Here is an 18,267-nt window from a genome sequence, read left to right on the forward strand (position 1 = left end):
CTGTCCCTTGGTACCCATGGGGGGACCAGTTCCAGGAATCTCGTAATCCAAGGATGCTCAGGTTTCTTAAGTCAGCTCTCCAGACCTGCAGGGGCCTCCCTTCCCTTTCCACATCCCCACCTGGACTTGCAATGACTCCCTAACAGCCACACACACTTCCCTGCACAGTGCCAGACTTCCCACATGATTTCTTGGGCAACAGAACATGGATATGAACCGTCCCTATCCAGCAGGATTCTCACAGGGCATCCCGAGTTTCCACCAGCTCCTACTCTTCCCCTCCACTGTGACAGTGGACATGACCTTCTTCAGTCAGAGACCCAGATAGGGAAAAAACAGATGGAACAGAGATACAGCCAGTTTGCAGCCTGCATGTTATTTGAAAGCAAAATAAACCTTCCTGATTTGTAAACCACTGAGATTTGAGGACTGCCTATTGCACCCATACAGCCTGTTCCACACAGATAAATGACGTCAGCGCTAAACTCTCTGCACACAATTTAATGCAAGAAATATGCCAGGAGTCTGCTGTGATCCCTCCGGCCTTTAAATCATCTTTCCTAACAAAGACTTACACTTTGAGCACGATTAGCTCTATATAAATGCTTCCTCAAATTTTGAGTAAATTCCATTGTCTTCGTGAGTCATCTAACAGTGAAACTTAATCTCAAAAACCAAAAAAATCCAAACCATAATTTCTTTATTTTGAACCGGCTTTTCTTCGGATAATAAATATACGGAGACAGTGTCTTCTCCTCTCTTCTCACTGCATTCTTCCTGTAACTTTCACCTAACCTCTCGGCCCAAGAGGCCAGCAGAAGGCTGCTGAAACCCACAAAGGCCAAGCAGACATAAGAAAATGTCCCAGAAATACAGCTCCAGAGACCAGGATCACCGGCACAATCCACCTCCCTCCTTGGGGACGAGTGAGTGGCAGCCCCTCTGGCTTTAGAATGTTTGGGGGGAAGAAAGTTGTTTGGGGAAGGTGGTTATTAAAATGATGCTCAACCACAAAAAGCTTAAAATTGCTTTTGTGCTTAAATTTGGATTGTAAATCAACCCTGAGATGCCTTCTAAGTGACTTCCCCAAGTCTTGTAAATAATGCCATCATTCTGAGTTCTTCAGATGGATTTTGCCATAATTGTTCACATAATCATCTAGATTGCTTTTTCATCAAGCTGTGATTTCTAACCCAAAAAGGATTCCTGAGTATCTCAGTTTAGAGCTGTGGGGCACTGTTCAGGCCTCAGCAGCCCCTTTTGCTCCTGATACCAGGGGACACTCCGCAGGGTTGAGATAAGGAACAGACTGAAAGTGTTCTGGTAACAAACACACCTTGTGACTTTGCATACAAGTTGCTGGATTAAAGAGACCGTTACTCTGATCTGAACAGTGCCAAACACAGATCTGCCAACGAAAATATGCCTCCTGCAGATGACGACATGTGGTTTTCCAGCTCTGGATTTAAGCTAGTGTGCACAGAAGGGTTTCCAAGCCTGTCACTGTGCTCTTGAGTACACACATCGCATCTCCTAAAAAGGTCCTCGCTGGTGTTAAACAGAAGGGAAACTAATCCCATTAGTTCCAGAAACAGTAATATTAATTCTGTTTTGCAAAAAAGAAATTCTGGTAATTGTAGGACTCACCTGGAGGACCCCCCGACACTTCATGAGTGAGTGTTCCCAGACACGGCCCAACAGCACTGGGGACTGCGTCCTGCAGTCACACTTCCCTGCCCACAAGCTTGTTATTCACGTGAGCTTCCAGCGCATAATTACTCTTCATTTTCCGATCAGATTTCAGGGAGAAAAGAACAGGGTTCTCAGGCAGTCTGTGAAATCAATAGGTGATTTCATCTCTTACATGCAACAGCAATCAGCAATCAGTTCTATGCCCACATGCAATCAGTTCTATGCACACATGTAAACACATGTACGTGCACACGTACACACATGCACACATACAGACACACATGCACATGCTAGAACCCCCACATTGCCCTTAACACACACTGGGGATACCCATGACAAGGAAGAATCTGGAGAGTCACCCTGAGCCACATCCCACAGTCCAAATGACATGGAAGAAAACCGTCTGATTCTCAGTAACACTGTAATTGATGTGCTCAAGTAGCACTCATTGGCACAGGAAAATGATAAAATTCCTGCAAAGAAGAGGATCCTAATGCCTGGGATCTTTTCTAGGCAACTATAAGCACCCTTTGGAGACCGTAAAAGAAACCAAGCATCAAAATCACAGGACAAACAAGCAAACATAAAAACAAACAAAAATTGCAGGACAACTATTTGTAATTCCTTGGCAACTGTCTGTTTTAGGTGTGATTCTCCCATGGCCCTGTGAGGGTAGGAACCATGTTCACTGATCAGACTCCTCTGAGCAGAGGGGCTGGCTCAATAAAACACGAACAAAGGAATGAACTAGTAAAAAGAAAAGAACATGAAAGTTCTGTGCAAAAGGGAAAGAAAAGAAAACTGAATCCTGGCAACAGACAGCCTGATCCCGTCCCACCAGACCACCGGCCGGCGAGTGATAGAACAAGGGGGTCATCAGGAATTCTTCAGTTAGAGGAGGATGCAACTGCAAAATGTCACATGAAAGGGCGGATGAGACCTGAGAAGAGAAGGAGGAGGGAAGGAAAGCCAGACTGGGTAGTGGGTGGGGGGAAGGCGGGGAGAGAGAATCTTAGGACCAGAAGTGTGTGCTGTGGCCTCAAAGGAAAAATACTGAGTTTCCAGGTTCACAGTGCCCTAACCACGGGCTTTCTACCTGCCTCCTCCCAGTCTTCATCAATCAGGCCTCACAGCCTGACCTCTCTGGCGGTACCATGACCTCCCCACTGTCTGAATCTCACATTAGCACAAGAGGGAGAGTGCTTCGTTCAGAATGGAGGTGGTGCAGAGGGCCGTGCACACCTCTGGAACCCAGCAGCAGCTCCTCACCGGGGATCTCTGGACCCCAGACAGAACCATGGGTGGGCTTTCCCCATTTCACTCGGACATGTCCTGAGCACTGCTGTGTGGCAGGCAGCACAATGGGCCAGTCTGGAGACACTTAGAAACGGAATGGGAAGTACACGTGAGCCTACACAGTGTGCTTTTTCTGGGAGTCAATCTCCAGCAGTAGTTCTTAGCCAGGGGCAATAGCAAGGTGGCAGGTGGCCCATGGAACACCTCAGCTCACCCCAAAGACAGCCCCTCACCTCTGAGCAGACCCAGCCTGAACCCAGGCCGACCACCTGCCAGGCAGAATCTCAGCTGGAATTCAAACTCCCTGGGTCCATCATCTCTTGCCCAAGACCCAACCTGCCTGAGTGTATCTGCTCCCTTGTGGATGGTCCCCGAGGAGGATTTGGGAAATATCTGGGGCAGTTCTGCCCCACTGGATGACGGGGGAATGCCCAGGCTAGAGACCAGGGGTGCTAAGTAGCCTGCAACGTACCAAACTTACGTGGCCACCCCACAAAAAACTGCCCCACCCAAATGCCAATAACCCAATAGTCTATGGTTTTTATTAGGGGCTTGGGTGGTCTACTTCCCACAAAACTGTCAAGGTAAAAAATAATAATAATAATAATAATCAAGGTAGATGTCCTAAGGGTCAGGGGCCATCACGTGAACAGCTACTTCAGAGAGTCTAGACTGACATCACAGCAACCTTGGAAAACCCACTTACTACTATAAGCCAGAATTTCCATTTCATTTAAAATTCTGAAATACTGAAATCTCATATTTAAGCTTAAGATTGTATCTCTTTCTCTTAAGAACAGAAAAATAAGAATCAAGGCCCCTTGATAGTCATAGCAGGTGACTCCCCTCCCCTCCAGCAGTGCCCCAGGGGGTCTTGCAGCCCCAGGAAACCATGGATTTCATTTCTGTTAAATACCCTGTAGACTAAAGAAAGTAATTGCCAATTGGTTTAAAGAAGATACTGTGCTTAGGAAATAAGACATATCCCTGTGTTTAATGTGCAGTACTGGAGAGCTTCCCCAAGGGAAGAACGTTGTGTTTGTCTGCCTCGGTGTACCCAGGGAAAAGGGACACCGAACATCCCTGACTTTGCAAGGACATTAGACGGGATCAAAGATGGGAGGAAAGAGTGAGACAGGGGCAACAGAGACCCTGCAGCACTTTGCTACAACTCTCCTAACCAGACTTTTAGAATATACGTTCTGAGTTGAAATGCCCTGTTCTGCCGGTGGAGATGTATGATCAAAACTGGCCTTTGTGGATTTTAGAGCCCACCACTTCCCTACAGGGCAGCAGAGCAGCCAGCGGCAGCTCATTAGTTCTGGGAGAACCGTTTCAATTACACCTTTTCCCTCTCTTTGTTGTTAAACATTCCACCCACCAACCCTTTGATCCACTGGCCCAATCCTGAAAACTGGTTGAGCTACAGGGCCGCCCATCACTGGCAAAGACGGCTCTGAAGTCGTGGTCGGAGCACAGGAGGCTGGCAGATGGTAGCAGGACTCTGTCCTCATCCCCACTTCCCCTGTCCAGTCCCAGGCAGGTAGGTGCATAGCGGAATGGGAAGAGCTGCACAATTAAGAAACCTCAAGCTGAGTAGTATTCGGACACAAAGCCCTGCATAAAACAGAAATTAAGACGGCAAATCTTTATTCCCTTTGTTCCCCGGCTGAGAAAGACACAGAAGAAGCAACTACAGTTTGACGCTAAGTGCTGAGTAACTCTAATCAAGTAGGTCTGGATGGGGGGCACGGAGGAGGAGGACTTCGAGGAGAAAGCAGCTCGTGCTCCATAATAAACCAGGGATTGCCAGACTCGCCTCTTCCACCCCAATGGACGGCGGAGCCCTAACAACAGATCATGTGGATGCGTTTAATTACCCCTGCAGGCTAATGAGCTTCCACTCTGCAAAGCTAATCCAAACCAAGAGCCAGGAGGAGAACTTTACCCACATCTAATTTTCCAGAAAGAGGGGAGGGACCCCAGGGTGGAATCTGCCCACATGGATCTCCATACAGAGAGAGGAGAACGTGCCCCTGAAGAGCTTTTCCAATTACTGGTGCCACCCACGAACAGCTGCACTGGGGCTGCAACAGCACCAGGGGGCCCAACAGAGCCTGAGAGGACTCTCCGCTCCAGCCTCAGAGACTACCCGGGAGGGGTGCAGGCAGGAAAAGAGGGGTACAGAGAGGTGCAAAGGAGTGGGTGGGAGACACCAGAGAGACAGCGAGAAGGGGAGAAAAGACGAGATGACAGTAAGCTAGAGGAGATGCCTCGTTGACCAACGCGACTTGGACTGGTGGACTGCGGAAAAGGACAACGTTGCCATGGTAACTCCGGGCAGAGAGTGTGGGCTGTGTAGCTAAGGAGCCCAGAGAAGGCGTTTGCAGCAGTGTCTGCCACTGCCTCCACTCACCTGTGGGACTACACCTTAAACCCTGCATCCAAGCTTCCGCTCCTCACCCCGAAGGTCTCAGACCAGAACCTACTCTCCATGAATCCGCTGCCCCAGATGTCAAGGTCACATGAGCCCTTCCCTGCTGGGCTAGGCAGACAGAGGAGGCGTGGGAGCCATGGGCTCAGGCACCCTTCCCCTCCCCAGGTGTCTTTGGTAGGTTCATGGGTGAGGAATGTTGGACCATAAGGAGAATCCCCATAAGTTTCTCCATACCACACAAGAAGCCCCGCAGTAACCTCCCTGACCACTGGCCACGCGCCTCTGCTTGAATCCTCTCAGCACTAGGGAGCTCATTCCATGGTGTGATTCAGATGCTTAACTTAACCTATGGTTGAGGTCACGGGTTAACGTGTGTTTTCATGCCCAAACATGTTGAGTGATCATGAGTTAACGCATGTTTGCACTTGCTTTAGCTACTACAATTTTTTGTTTGTTTTTTGACACAGAGTTTCACTATGTCACCCTCGGTAGAGTGCCGTGGCGTCACAGCTCACAGCAACCTCAAATTTTTGGGCTTAAGCAATTCTCTTGCCTCAGCCTCCCAAGTAGCTGGGATTACAGGCGTTTTTTGGTTGGAGTTGTCATTGTTTGGCAGGCCTGGGCTGGATTCGAACCTGCCAGCTCTGGTGTATGTGGCTGGCACCCTAGCCCCTGAGCTACAGGCGCCGAGCCTAGCTATTACAACTTTCAAATCATGGGGTAATGTAGGATATTGTAAAAGCTTTTGCAATCAGTGACGTGGGATAGATCCTGTGCTGCATTGCCGGTCAACAATGTGTGAACTTTCATTCTAAGACTTTGCTCTATCTCCTTAGCAGAGGAAAGAGAGAGAAACAAAGTTTATTCTGATGCCAGCAGACCATGAGCCCACGTACCTCTCACATGCTGTGCCTGTACCCCCTGCTATTATCACACACATCTTATCATACCCCGATGCTCACATCCACTTTATATTTTTCCTTAACCACACATTATGCTTCTTTAATTTCCTTTGGGGGAAAGGGGAGAGGGGCAGGGGAAGAATAAAGTCTCGCTCTGTTGCCTCTAGAGTGCACTGGTGCATCACAGCTCACTGCAACCTCAACTTCCTGGGCTCAAGTGACCCCCATCTCAGCCTTCCGAGTAGCTGGGACTACAAGTACGTGCCACCGTATTTGACTAATTTCTCTATTTGTTATAGAGGCAGAGTCAATTTTCTCCAAATTGATTTATAGAGTCGGTGCAATCTCAAACAAAATCCCTTTAAGATTTTTTGTAGAAACTGAGAAACAGATTTTAAAAGTGCATGTGTTTAAAGGCAAGGGTACTAGAGCAGCCAGTACAATTTTGAAAAACAAGAAAAAAATGGGAAGACAGAATGCCTGATTTTAAAACTTACTGTGAAGTTAGAGTAGTCAAGAGTGTGTGTTATTAGTGAAAGTGCAGACACATGAACCAATGAACCAAAATAAAGAGTCCCAAAATAGACCAACACAAAGATGGTGAATTCATTTTTTACAAACCACAAAAGCAATCCAATGGACAAAAAAAATTATCTTTCCAATAAACGGGGACGGTACAAATCAATATCCAAAGGAAAGAAACTGAAATCTGATTTAAAAAAAAAAAAAAAAAAGGAAAGGAAAAAAAACACTCAAAATGGATCATAGACCTAAATGTAAAATGTTAAACTTTTAGGAGAAAAAACACACAAGAACGTCTTTGTCAGCTTGGGTAAGGAAAAAAATTCTTGGACATGATATCAAAAGCACAATTCATTTTTTTCAAAAACCTGATAAATTGGACTTCACCAAAATTAAAAACTTTAGTTCTGCAAAGGCACTGTTAAAAAAATGATTGGTACCAAGTGGGAAGTTGAAATAAAAAAAAAATATATGTCAAAAAGAACGAAAAGACAAGCCACAGCCTGGAAGAAAATAAATGCAAATCATATGTCTGACAAAGGGCCTGTATCCAGAATATATATAAAGAACTCTCAAACCTCTACAATATGTAAACAAGCAGGCTGGGTGCAACGGCTCACACCTGCATTCCCAGAACTTTGGGAGGCAGAGGTGGGAGGATTGTTTGAGGCCAGGAGTTGGGGATCACTTTGAGCAACAGAGGGAGACCTCGTCTCTAAAAAATACATATGTTTATAGGGGCAAGACATGATTGCAAGAGGGACTTTACCTAACAATTGCAATCTGTGTAACCTGGCTTATTATACCCTTAATGAATCCCCAACAATAAAATAAATAAATAAATAAAAAGCATATATTTTTAATTAGTGTGGTGTAGTGAAAGGTGCCTGTAGTCTCAGCTGCTCAGGAGGCTGCAGTGGGAGGATCACTTGAGCACAGGAGTTTGAGGCTACAGTGAACTACGATGATGCCGCTGCACCCCAACTCTGCTTCAAAGAAAAACGAAAGAAAACAAACTGATTAGAAACTGGGGGAAAGATTTTGATGCCAAAGAAGACAAAAAGTGAGCACATGAAAAGATTCGCAACATCATCCCTCATTAGGGAAATCGTATTAACATCATGAAGACCACTATATTCATTAGAATGGCCAAAATCTAAAAAAAACAAACAAAAAAGCAAATGATGCCAAGGGCTGCCGAGGACACGGAGCAACCCCAACTCTCTGGGGATGGAAGCATGGGCCACCTGCCCTAGAAGCCAGTTTGGAGGCCCCCGTAAAGTTAAATACGCACCTGTCACGTGACACAGCTCTCTCCCTCCTAGGTACGGACCCAGGAGAAATGTAAACTCAGGATCACACAAAAACCTGCATGGAAATAGTTATAGCAGTTTTACTGCTAATTGCCAAAAAACTAGGGAGCAACACGAAGGTCCTTCAACTGGTGAAAGAATAAACACGCTGTGGGACAGCCATACAGAGAAATACTGTTCACACCTGCGACATCACGCAGAGCTCTCAAACACACGCTGCCGAGTGGAGGAGGTTACCCTCAAAGGCCGCACACCGTAGAATTCCATTTAGACAACATTCTGAAAGAGGCGGAACGGCAGGGGTAGGGAAGAGCTCAGAGGCTGCTGGGGGCCACACGACAGGGGCCAGCAGAGATTCATTCCAAAGGGCCCAAGGGATGTGGGGGTGACGGGACTGTCCCATATCCTGATGGTGATGGTGATTACACACGTCTGTGCAATTTTTAAAACTCACGGAAATTCAGCAAAAAAAGTGAGCTTGACATACAAATTTAAAAGTAAACTTTAGGGCGGCGCCTGTGGCTCAGTCGGTAAGGCGCCGGCCCCATATACCGAGGGTGGCGGGTTCAAACCCGGCCCCGGCCAAACTGCAACCAAAAAATAGCCAGGCGTTGTGGCGGGCGCCTGTAGTCCCAGCCGCTCGGGAGGCTGAGGCAAGAGAATCGCTTGAGCCCAGGAGTTGGAGGTTGCTGTGAGCTGTGTGAGGCCACGGCACTCTACCGAGGGCCATAAAGTGAGACTCTGTCTCTACAAAAAAAAAAAAAAAAAAAAAGTAAACTTTAAAAAATATTCATGCTAAAATAAATAAAATTTAAAAAACAAAAATATAAAAAAAAGTTAAAACTACCTATGTTCTTCATCACCTTGGCAACTATACAAATATTTTTGAAATAGCCACAAAGCTTGGAATCCTACAATTTGTGTGATTTTGTAGGGTTTTTGAGACCAAGTTGCACCTTTTTAGAGATGACCCCAATGTTATTATACTAATGCCAAACTAATGAATACGGACGTCCTTGCTTCCATGAGATCATAGGGCAGTGTTTTTTGACTTTTTTTTTTTTTTTAATCTCAGGGCACACTTGAACCTCTAGTAAAACTTCTGTGGCAGACTTAAATTCTATTAAATCAAAGGAAAAAAGAGTTTAAAAAAAAGAATATACTTACTGTGCTTTCAATTTCTTTTGAAAATAATTTAATGAATGATCTTTAAAACTTTTCACAGCGTACCTAAGATCCTCTCACAGCACACCAGGGTACCTTGGCACACAGGGTAAAAATCTCTGCCACAGGGCATAGCTACAGGTGGTCGGTCCAGATGGAGTCTCATCAGAAAGAAGGGGAACCACCCCCCCCACCCCCCAGGCAATTACCCCAGGACAGGCACTGCATTTGGAAGGCCTAGGTTGGGGGGGGGGGATGGCCTCTTTTGGGGGAGGCAGGTCTGAAAACCTGGAAAAACCTGAACTTTGAGCTCCCCCTCTGGGCAGGATTTAGGCAGAACCAAAGACATGGGACTAAGTAAGGTCCCAGCCCTGCCGCCAGACGGGACACTCCCCATCACACAGAGGTTGACAAGGACCAGTGTGTTCCCCAAGCCGTCTTTGCCTTTGGCCAACTGAAATTCTTTATCTGTTATTCCTTTGTTTGTCCCCAAGCCTTGAATAAAATCTCACTGGCCTGCTGGTCTCAGAAGGGCTCTAAGGCAGCCAGGTCTATGTTCACGTTTGGGCTGGAGGGAAGTTAGAAGCACAGGCCACTGAGGCCAGAGTGGCGCTGTGGGTGGTGGTAGTGGGGACCCTACCAGCAACCGGGAGAGCTGGTAGCTCAGTGGACTCCGAGTCGGACTCTGTGTGGGGGCACCGAGGAGATAGACATTCAGGACCCACTTATGTGATTGTTAGGAGTTTATGGAGATCACGTTGAACTACAAAATGGCCCAGGTTTGTTTCCCTAGGAGAGATGGGATTTATTTGCCTAAAGGTACGTGACTCCTCGTTTCATGTGTACAACGGGGGGACCCTACAGGAAGGAACACAATCCGTCTCTACTAAGATGAAGCAAACCTCCCTGGGGCCCACTGAGGAGTCATGCTGGAAAACCACCGGGCGAGACAGCAGAGATTCCTGGGTCCCCGCATCTGAGTCAGAAGGGTCCATCCTGGGTGCTTCCCTCTGCTGCCATGCTCCAGAAAAGCCTCCGCGTGCCTGACTAGCCCACGGTGAGGTTACAGTGAATCTGGGGTCCAGAATGGGAGCTCCATCTCAGAGACCCTAAAAGGAGTTGCTTTCAAGTCCTGAACATCCAGCTCCAAGATGTGACTCTCAAAGTCATGTCTCCTTGAGACAACTGATTTAGTTTTCAGATACACTAAGCTACTTTCTTTCTCTTATCCCAGGGTGGAAATATGCCAGACAGAAGAAAGTAGAAGGAAATACTAGAACACAACCTGAAGAGGAGACAGAAAGTCAGATGGTGGTGTCTGCTGGCAAAGCACGCCGGGTTGAGTGGAGCACGGCAGACTCCCTTCCTGGAAGGCAGTGGCGTGAGTTGCACAGCACAGGTGGCTGCTGTGCTTTACACAGGCTCAAACCCCCTAACCCTTTGCTTCTGAAGGCTGACTATTCCAGTAAGTGGCATCAATTTCCTCTGGGTTTCATAGACTCAAAACCAGTTTCCTTTTCTTACTAGGCACTTTTTTATTTTCTGAGACAGGGTCTCACATTGTTGCCCAGACTAGAGTGCAGTGGCATCATCATAGCTCACTGCAATCTCAAACTCCTAGGCTCACCCAGGACGACAGATGCATGTCACCAGACCTAACTAATTATGTTTTTTTTTTTTTTTTTTTTTACAGATGGGATCTTGCTATGTTGTCCAGCCTCAAGTGATCTTGGTCTCAACCAATCCTCCCAAAGTGCTGAAATTACAGCTGTGAGCCACGAGGTACAGACTAGATGCTTTCAGTAACAAGCAAAATGGGGGGGGGGAGATGGGAGCAAATAAATAAAAAGTATTACCTAAAGATCCCAAATACTCAAAACCAGAGTGAAACCATGAACCTCCCCAGCTTAAGGAGCTTCTGCAAAAAATAACATTTGAAAAGCAAAGCAAAATCACATGAAAGAGCCCAGGCTGCCTGGCTTTGGGCACAGCCTCCTAAATCTTCGGTGATAAAAGCCTGGCAAGAACATCCTAACGGATGCTGGTGCTACCCAAGCTCCTCATCTGTTCTATTTCCCAAAAGTACATTAAAAACACATTTCCCAGTTTAATAGACTTGGGAGCTGAAATGAATGTGTCAGAACGCTTATAAATATGATAGAACCTGCTAACCAAGCAAATGTTAAATTTTGCATAAGGAGACAGTATCCCTAACTCCTCGGTAGACACTTAATGAATATTTCAAATGAAGCACCCTGCAGCTGCTCAGAAGGCTCCAGATGAATTAAATGGCTTTTATCACTGCCAAGATTGGTGTCCTCTTGCTCCTCATTGTCTCCACCTCCCTCACTTGTACAAGATAAGCATTCCTGTCCAGACGAGCCAAGCTGGCAGGGTCAGTGTGTGGGGCTGGCCAGTGTACTGGGCTGAGCAATGTCCCCCTCAAACGCATGTCTACCCAGAACCTCAGAACGGAACCTGACTTGGAAATTGGGTCTTTGTGGACATAATTAGTTGAGAAGCAGACATCCTGGATGAGGAGGCCCTAAAATCCAAATAAGAATGATTTCTGGACACTGACACCCAGACACACCCAGGGAAGGAGGATGTGTCGCCCCTGCGGGAGAGACAGGCGTGATGCAGCTACAAGCCTAGTGACACTGGGAGCCATCGGGAGTGAGGAGAGGCGAGGAAGGGCCCTTTCCTAGAATTTCCAGAGACAGCATGGCCCTGGCAACCACAAGCTCAGACGTTTGGCCCCCAGAACCAAGTGAATAAATTTCTGTTGTTTTAAGCCACCCATTTTGTAGTACAGGTTGGGTATCCCTTATCTGGCATGCTGAGGACCAGAAGCATTTCAGATTTCAGAACATTTGCATATAGTTACCAGTTGAGCATCCTAAATCCAAAAACCTGGGATCCAAAATGCTCTGATGAACATTTCCTTGGAGCATCATGTTGGCACTCAAAAAGTTTTGGATTTTGGAAATGTTCAGATTCGGGAGGCTCCACCTGGATTTTGTCACGACGGCATCAGGACTACGTGGTGAGGTGAACACGTGTGTGTGTTGGAAGGTGTGTCCCTGTTGGTCTCCCCAAACGTTACCCAAGCCACTCAGTTCGGGTGATGGTGGAGAGCACTGTGCCAGCCCCACTATATCCCCACCACGGACTGTCCGCCTGCCAGCACTCTCAGTAAGAGCAGACTTAAATCATCTTTCTTCCTCACTGCTTTCTCCAAGGAACTTTCCGCTTCACTCAACTCTTTCCCATCCTGTGTACTCAGCAGTCCCAGCCCATCTAGGCAGGAGTCTAAACACAAGGAGGCAAAAATTCAGCGAGAGAATCTGAAGGGCAGAGACACAGAAACCCACATCCTCTCCCCAACTGCTATCCCTCCAGGTTGATGACCAACCATGGGAAGGCCACTTCTCAGAGAACTGTCCAGGGCTGTTACAGGTTGAATTATGTTCCCCCCTCCAAATTCACATGTTGGAGTCTTAGCACTCAGCAGCTAAGAAGGCCACTGGGTTTGGAGATGGGAGCTTGAGTAAGTGGTAATTAGGTCCAAATGAAGTCCTCGGAGCGGGCCCTAATCCGACATGACAGGTGTCCTTAGAAGAAAAGGAGAATGGGACTCTGGCAGGCAGAGGGAAGCCACCAGGAGACAACGGCCATGCTCCAGCTAAGAGGCCTCCGAAGAAACCAGCTGACCCCGCTGACACCTGCACCTCAGACTTCTCACCTCCCGAACTGTGGAGAACTCAATCTCTGCTCCCTAGACCACCCAGCTCGTGGTACTCTGGTACGACAGTGCTAGCAAACTAACGTTAAGTGCCAAATTGCCTCTAGGCCCTTGCCCCATGGAAACTCACTCTGAAATGACTGCCTAGCTTAAAAGTCAGGACTATTTTTTTTGCTTTTACAGAAAGGAAAATAAACATGGTAAGTGCTATGTGGCTACTAAACATTTGTCAGGCCAAACAGAACACCCCTCAGAAGTGAAAGAGTCTACAAAGCGTATCCACCTGTCAGTAGTGACAGCAGTCCCATGAGCCAGGACACAGACCTTCTCATCTGCCTGAGCACAGCTTGTCCTAGAGGGTATTTCTGTACTAGTTCCTAATTTTATTTAACATCCATGATGTTAAAGAGTTCTTGGAAATTATTATTATTGAGCCCTTTGCCCTGCAGTCTTCTTCAAAATATTTTTTAGCCAGTTTGCTTCCTTCCCACCCTTTTAATAAAGAATCCCAAGTTTCAAGTCCAAAGCCAGGGCCAACCTATCTTCCAGTTCCTAGGCCAACTACTCTAAGGCCAGCAGAAGATGTTAAAAATCTCCCCCTTAAAAGAAAGAAAGAAAAGGAGGTATAAAAAAAAAGTCTAATTGCAAAAACCATTCTCCAAGATATTGAATCTACAAGAATTACTGTGAAATTATTCTTTCATTTGTAGAGCTCTTACTGATAAAAAGTCAAAATTAATAGCATCTCAGAGATTTCCCTAAATGCACTATTTTGGAGACCTAGTTATAACGAAATTCAGAATTTCTCCTAGGAGCTACATCCAATTCGATCACATTTAAGTTCCTAAGTTTGGCAGGAAATATCAGTGATAAATGGAACATCTCCTTCTGGAAGACATGGAAAGTTAGAAGATACAGAAGAAGAAAACGGTGATTATCGTCAGCACCTCGAAGCTGTCTAAATGCTCCTGTTTGCTTCCAGAGGCTTAGGCTATTCCAAAGAATTTCAGTGCCAAGGAAGTCTGAGTTGGAAGTTGAATGCATGGGGCTGATCTTTCACAGAGAACCAGCTGCTCCCAAGGAGAGATTTCATCCTACACAGCCTGGCCACCCTCCCTAAGCCCCACACTTGTGCCTAAAAATACAATCCTCCAAAGCCAACCAGGGTGAAAATCCACTGGGTTCATCGTACAACTAGAGAAATTGTTCCCAGTTAACACATGAGCACCTGAGTAGTAGTAAAGTGTGAAGACATTTGTCAGTATCTCCCTGTTCATCAGTTCATTAGATCTTTCCCCTCGGGCACCTAAGGGAAGATGTTTAACAGGGGAAATGGGAGAAAGGGATGATTTCAAGTACAAGATCAAAACAGGGCAGTGTGACTGATACCCAGAGAAGAAAGAGGGCCTCGGGGTGGAGGGGATCAAGGAACACGTGAACTCCATTGTGGTTCCAAATGGGACAAGCCCTGTCGTGATGCTGATCAGGAGTCAGCCCTTGGGAACCTTAAGTAAGAAAGGAAAATGGGCTGGGTGCAGCACTTCACGCCCGTAATCCTAGCACTTTGGGAGGCCAAGGTGGGAGGACTACTTAAAGCCATGAGTTTGACATGAGCCTGGGCAACATAGTAAGACCACCCCCCATCTCTTCTTTTTCTTTTAATTAACTAGGCATGAAGGTGGGTGCCTGTGGTCCCGATTACGTGGGAGCTGAGGTGAGGATAGCTTGGGTTCAGGAGTTGAAAGCTGCAGTGAGCTAACAGAGAGAGACTGTCTCTTAGAAAGAAAAAATAAATAAAAACAATCTCCCCCAAGACCATTTCCACAGGGAAGTGCTACCCAGCAAATCGGTAGCAGTACCAAGAAGGAACTTAAGATTTTAGAATAGAAAACAAAGAAATACACGCTGCTAATGGGTCAGAGATTGCAGTTCTGTGCTCTAAAACTCACTCAACACCAGCTCTGCCTTGGCTTCATTTTGCAAAATGCGGCTTCAATAACTGCAGCCAATCTGCGAGGCTATCTAGGGAGAAGTATTATTGCCAACTGAACTCTCCTTCAACAGAAGAATAGGGCATTATGAGAAAATCTGTTTCTAACTGGAGTAGCATAGAGCTTATGCCTTCCTGACTTAAGTACCCATTCGCTTTCCCCCTGAACCCCTGGGCAAGCTTTAGAAAGATTTACAGAAAATATACAGGTGCCACCTCACAACTAAATAACTTCCTCACGGAAATCCACCCCCTTACCTACCGGAAAACGATGCCCACTCCTGTACCTTCCACAGATGCACACAGTAACGGACAATTCTCCACTCGCTGCGCTAACGCATCAATGAAATGCACCAATGATTAATAATGAAGTTCACGCGTAAAAAGGGTTCCGCTTTCCTACCCTGGACAGACCACACACTTCAATGGGGCAGTTAACAATTAGTAAAAGATGGCTGGGTTTGCTTCTTACTACACTCCCCTCAGCCTAAAGGGGGTGCTGGTGGGGGAAAAAAAGTTCACCTTGATAACTAAATAGGAGACGTGGCGGCAAAAACTCATGTTCTGTTCATGATGACAGAACACTAGGGTCGTGGAGCCATCAGGAACATGATGAAAGTCATAGTGCTTTGAATAAAATGTTACGGGGTTCCTGAGCTCTGTGGCACCCATGGATGGGCCTCAGATGTAAAGAACCCCTGGCCTAACTTCTGCAATTTACTCAACGGTGTAACCGGCCACAGAGGAAATACCCTCCTGGCCAGAGCTTGTCCAGGCAGCATGACAGGGTTAGTGTCCTTTTTCATGGGACCACTGACAGCTGGACACACTTGATTGACTCTCTTGCTTCTGAAAAGTGGTATATTTGGCCTGAATGTTTAATACCCACATAGCACTTTCCCTGTTTATTTCCCTTTTTATAAAGAAAAACAAAAGTCCTGATTTTTAAGCTAGGCAGTTGAATGCTGTCCGCAACATTCTTTATAATAGCAAAACACCGTAATTAATCTACAGGGTATGAAGGGGGGAAATACCCAATTAGGTAACGTTACGGCCAATGACAAGGATGGGATGGGTCTGTGAGTGCCCCAGGAAACAAATGCCAAGTGGAGTGAGTGGAGAGACACAAGGTGGTATGGAACAGTGGGTCAGGGGTGAAGGGATAAATAGGATATTTCTGAAGGGTTATATAAGAAACTAGAAACGGTGTTCGTGTCTGAGATGGCGGACTGGACCGTAAGGGATTTAAAGCTAGAAGAAAAACTCTTTTTTCTTTGTAATCCATATTATATTTTTAATTAAAAGAGAACTAGGTAGAGATGGATGGATGGATGGATGAGGAGAGAGACAGGAAGAAAAACAAGTAGTTTTAGAAGAACTTCTGGCCTACTTAAGCCTCAAAATATCTCCAGCGTTGAGAATAGTTGATGTCATAAAACATTTGGCACCAAGACATAAATAGGGAAGTAGCTCATAAATGCTTTTCCCAGCTCGGTGGCTGCTGCTGCTCAGAGCAGCTGAACTTCCCCCCCCATAGCACAGCTCTTCTGGCCTTTCCTCTTGCTGAACCAATTACAGGCCATTACAGCAGCAGCACCAATATTTTTTTAAAGGCTGATGTTAGTCACTAAATACCCATTAAACCAATCTCCTTGCTCCATTTACAGCAAGCTTGAGGGCAAATCCAGATGGCATAAACAATGCATATTCAGTCTCCATCTGCACGAGGCCAGTCGCCAAATAGCCATTATCAGGTTTAGAGCCCTGAGCTGCCTGACACCCACAGGTGTGTCCAGGTGACAAGAGCCGCGACCTTTCAAGAGATGGCTGGGAGACCACCTTTATGCTTCCCTCAAGGACTGCTTTTGCCTTTGTGTTTGAATAGCCAGCAACAGTTACAAGGGTTGCTTGATAACCTGGTAACAGGCTATGCCTCGTGTCCTTTCAGCAGGCGGACAGGACTGTGTCTCCCTCCCACCCTCTACCCCCTCTACCACTCAACCCCGAATTGGCCAAAAAGATCCAGTGGTCCCAGGTGCTCTCCTGCAAAACCCACTCCCCGTGCCCTGCCTTGCTGTGGCCCCATTGAAAAAGGGCCATGGGAGAATTTCCCACTTCTTGATTAACATTGACTCTCCCCTCCTCTATAGCCTCGAAGATAAAAAATGAGATGGAATAAAGTCTGGTCACCCTTTTTAATTTAGCAAAGGCTCAGAATCAGTATCATAAAGTCTTCACAGGGGCACACAGGGGCCCTGGCACCATATCATGCTAGTGAGAATCAAAGAAAGGCCTGTGTCTCCACGTTCCTGTGAGAAATGACAAATTTCACTTGAATCCAGCGGCACACTCTCACCACTGCTACAATCCCCAATGACACTCCAATAAACAGGGAACAGAAGTCAATACCTAAGCCATGGGATCTGAGGATGAATGCCGTGGGTGAGGGGAGCAGAGGAGGATTTATCTTCCTAACCCTCTGTGACCTAAGCAGGTGTCAGATGAAATTATATTTCCCGGCTCTCACCCACATAAAGGTGTGGGAGGCAGTGAGGATCAACCCACGCAGAGAAGACATTCAAGTTCCCCATGAATAATTCACACAGGACATAATCTGAAGGCAGACACCCGAGAACTGAGGCTGTACCTTTTTTACATTTGCTCTCCCTCAGGGCTAGAGAGCATCTTGGCCTAGAGACAGCAAAAAGATTAAATTAAAAGGCCAGCATGGAAATGTGAAAGGGCTTTTCTCCCCTAAACCACTCCTGGGAAGGCACTGACCAGCCACCAAGTTAGTTTTCCTCCATTCTTTGAAGAGAGTGCAAACAGGCACCCGTTCTCAGAAGTCTTGGTTGCAGGATTAAATGGGGGGACGTCTTACAGAAATTCACAGGAAAGGAGAAACTCACTCCACTCTCCTCAGGCTAGTTGGCCCTTAAATTCACCCAGTGCCCTGAACAATGACAGGGCAAGGAGGGGAGAGTCTGACCTGGAGGCTGGAAAACAAGGGCCCGCTTCTCCACAAGGTTCAGAAATTACTATTTGATTCCTCCCCAGGGACACGTTCCCTCTAACTTAAGAGAAAAGGCTCTTAGTCTTCAGGTTTTCTGGCTCCAAACATTAGTCAATGACAGAAACATCAAAAAGATGGAAGCCACATATATGAAAAGCAGCATTCAGGGTTCATAAGGAAAGGGAACATTGAG

General features: G+C 46.5%; 1 protein-coding gene across 3 annotated transcripts in view; it reads right to left on the reverse strand.

Moving 5' to 3' along the window:
• The window catches only part of SLC39A11 (solute carrier family 39 member 11), a 357,393-nt gene that overhangs the window by 220,899 nt on the left and 118,227 nt on the right, over window positions 1–18,267 (reverse strand). The gene's annotated exons all lie outside the window — the stretch shown is intronic.

Source organism: Nycticebus coucang, chromosome 18 (assembly GCF_027406575.1).
Source record: "Nycticebus coucang isolate mNycCou1 chromosome 18, mNycCou1.pri, whole genome shotgun sequence".
In the NCBI taxonomy this organism is placed as follows: Eukaryota; Metazoa; Chordata; class Mammalia; order Primates; family Lorisidae; genus Nycticebus; species Nycticebus coucang.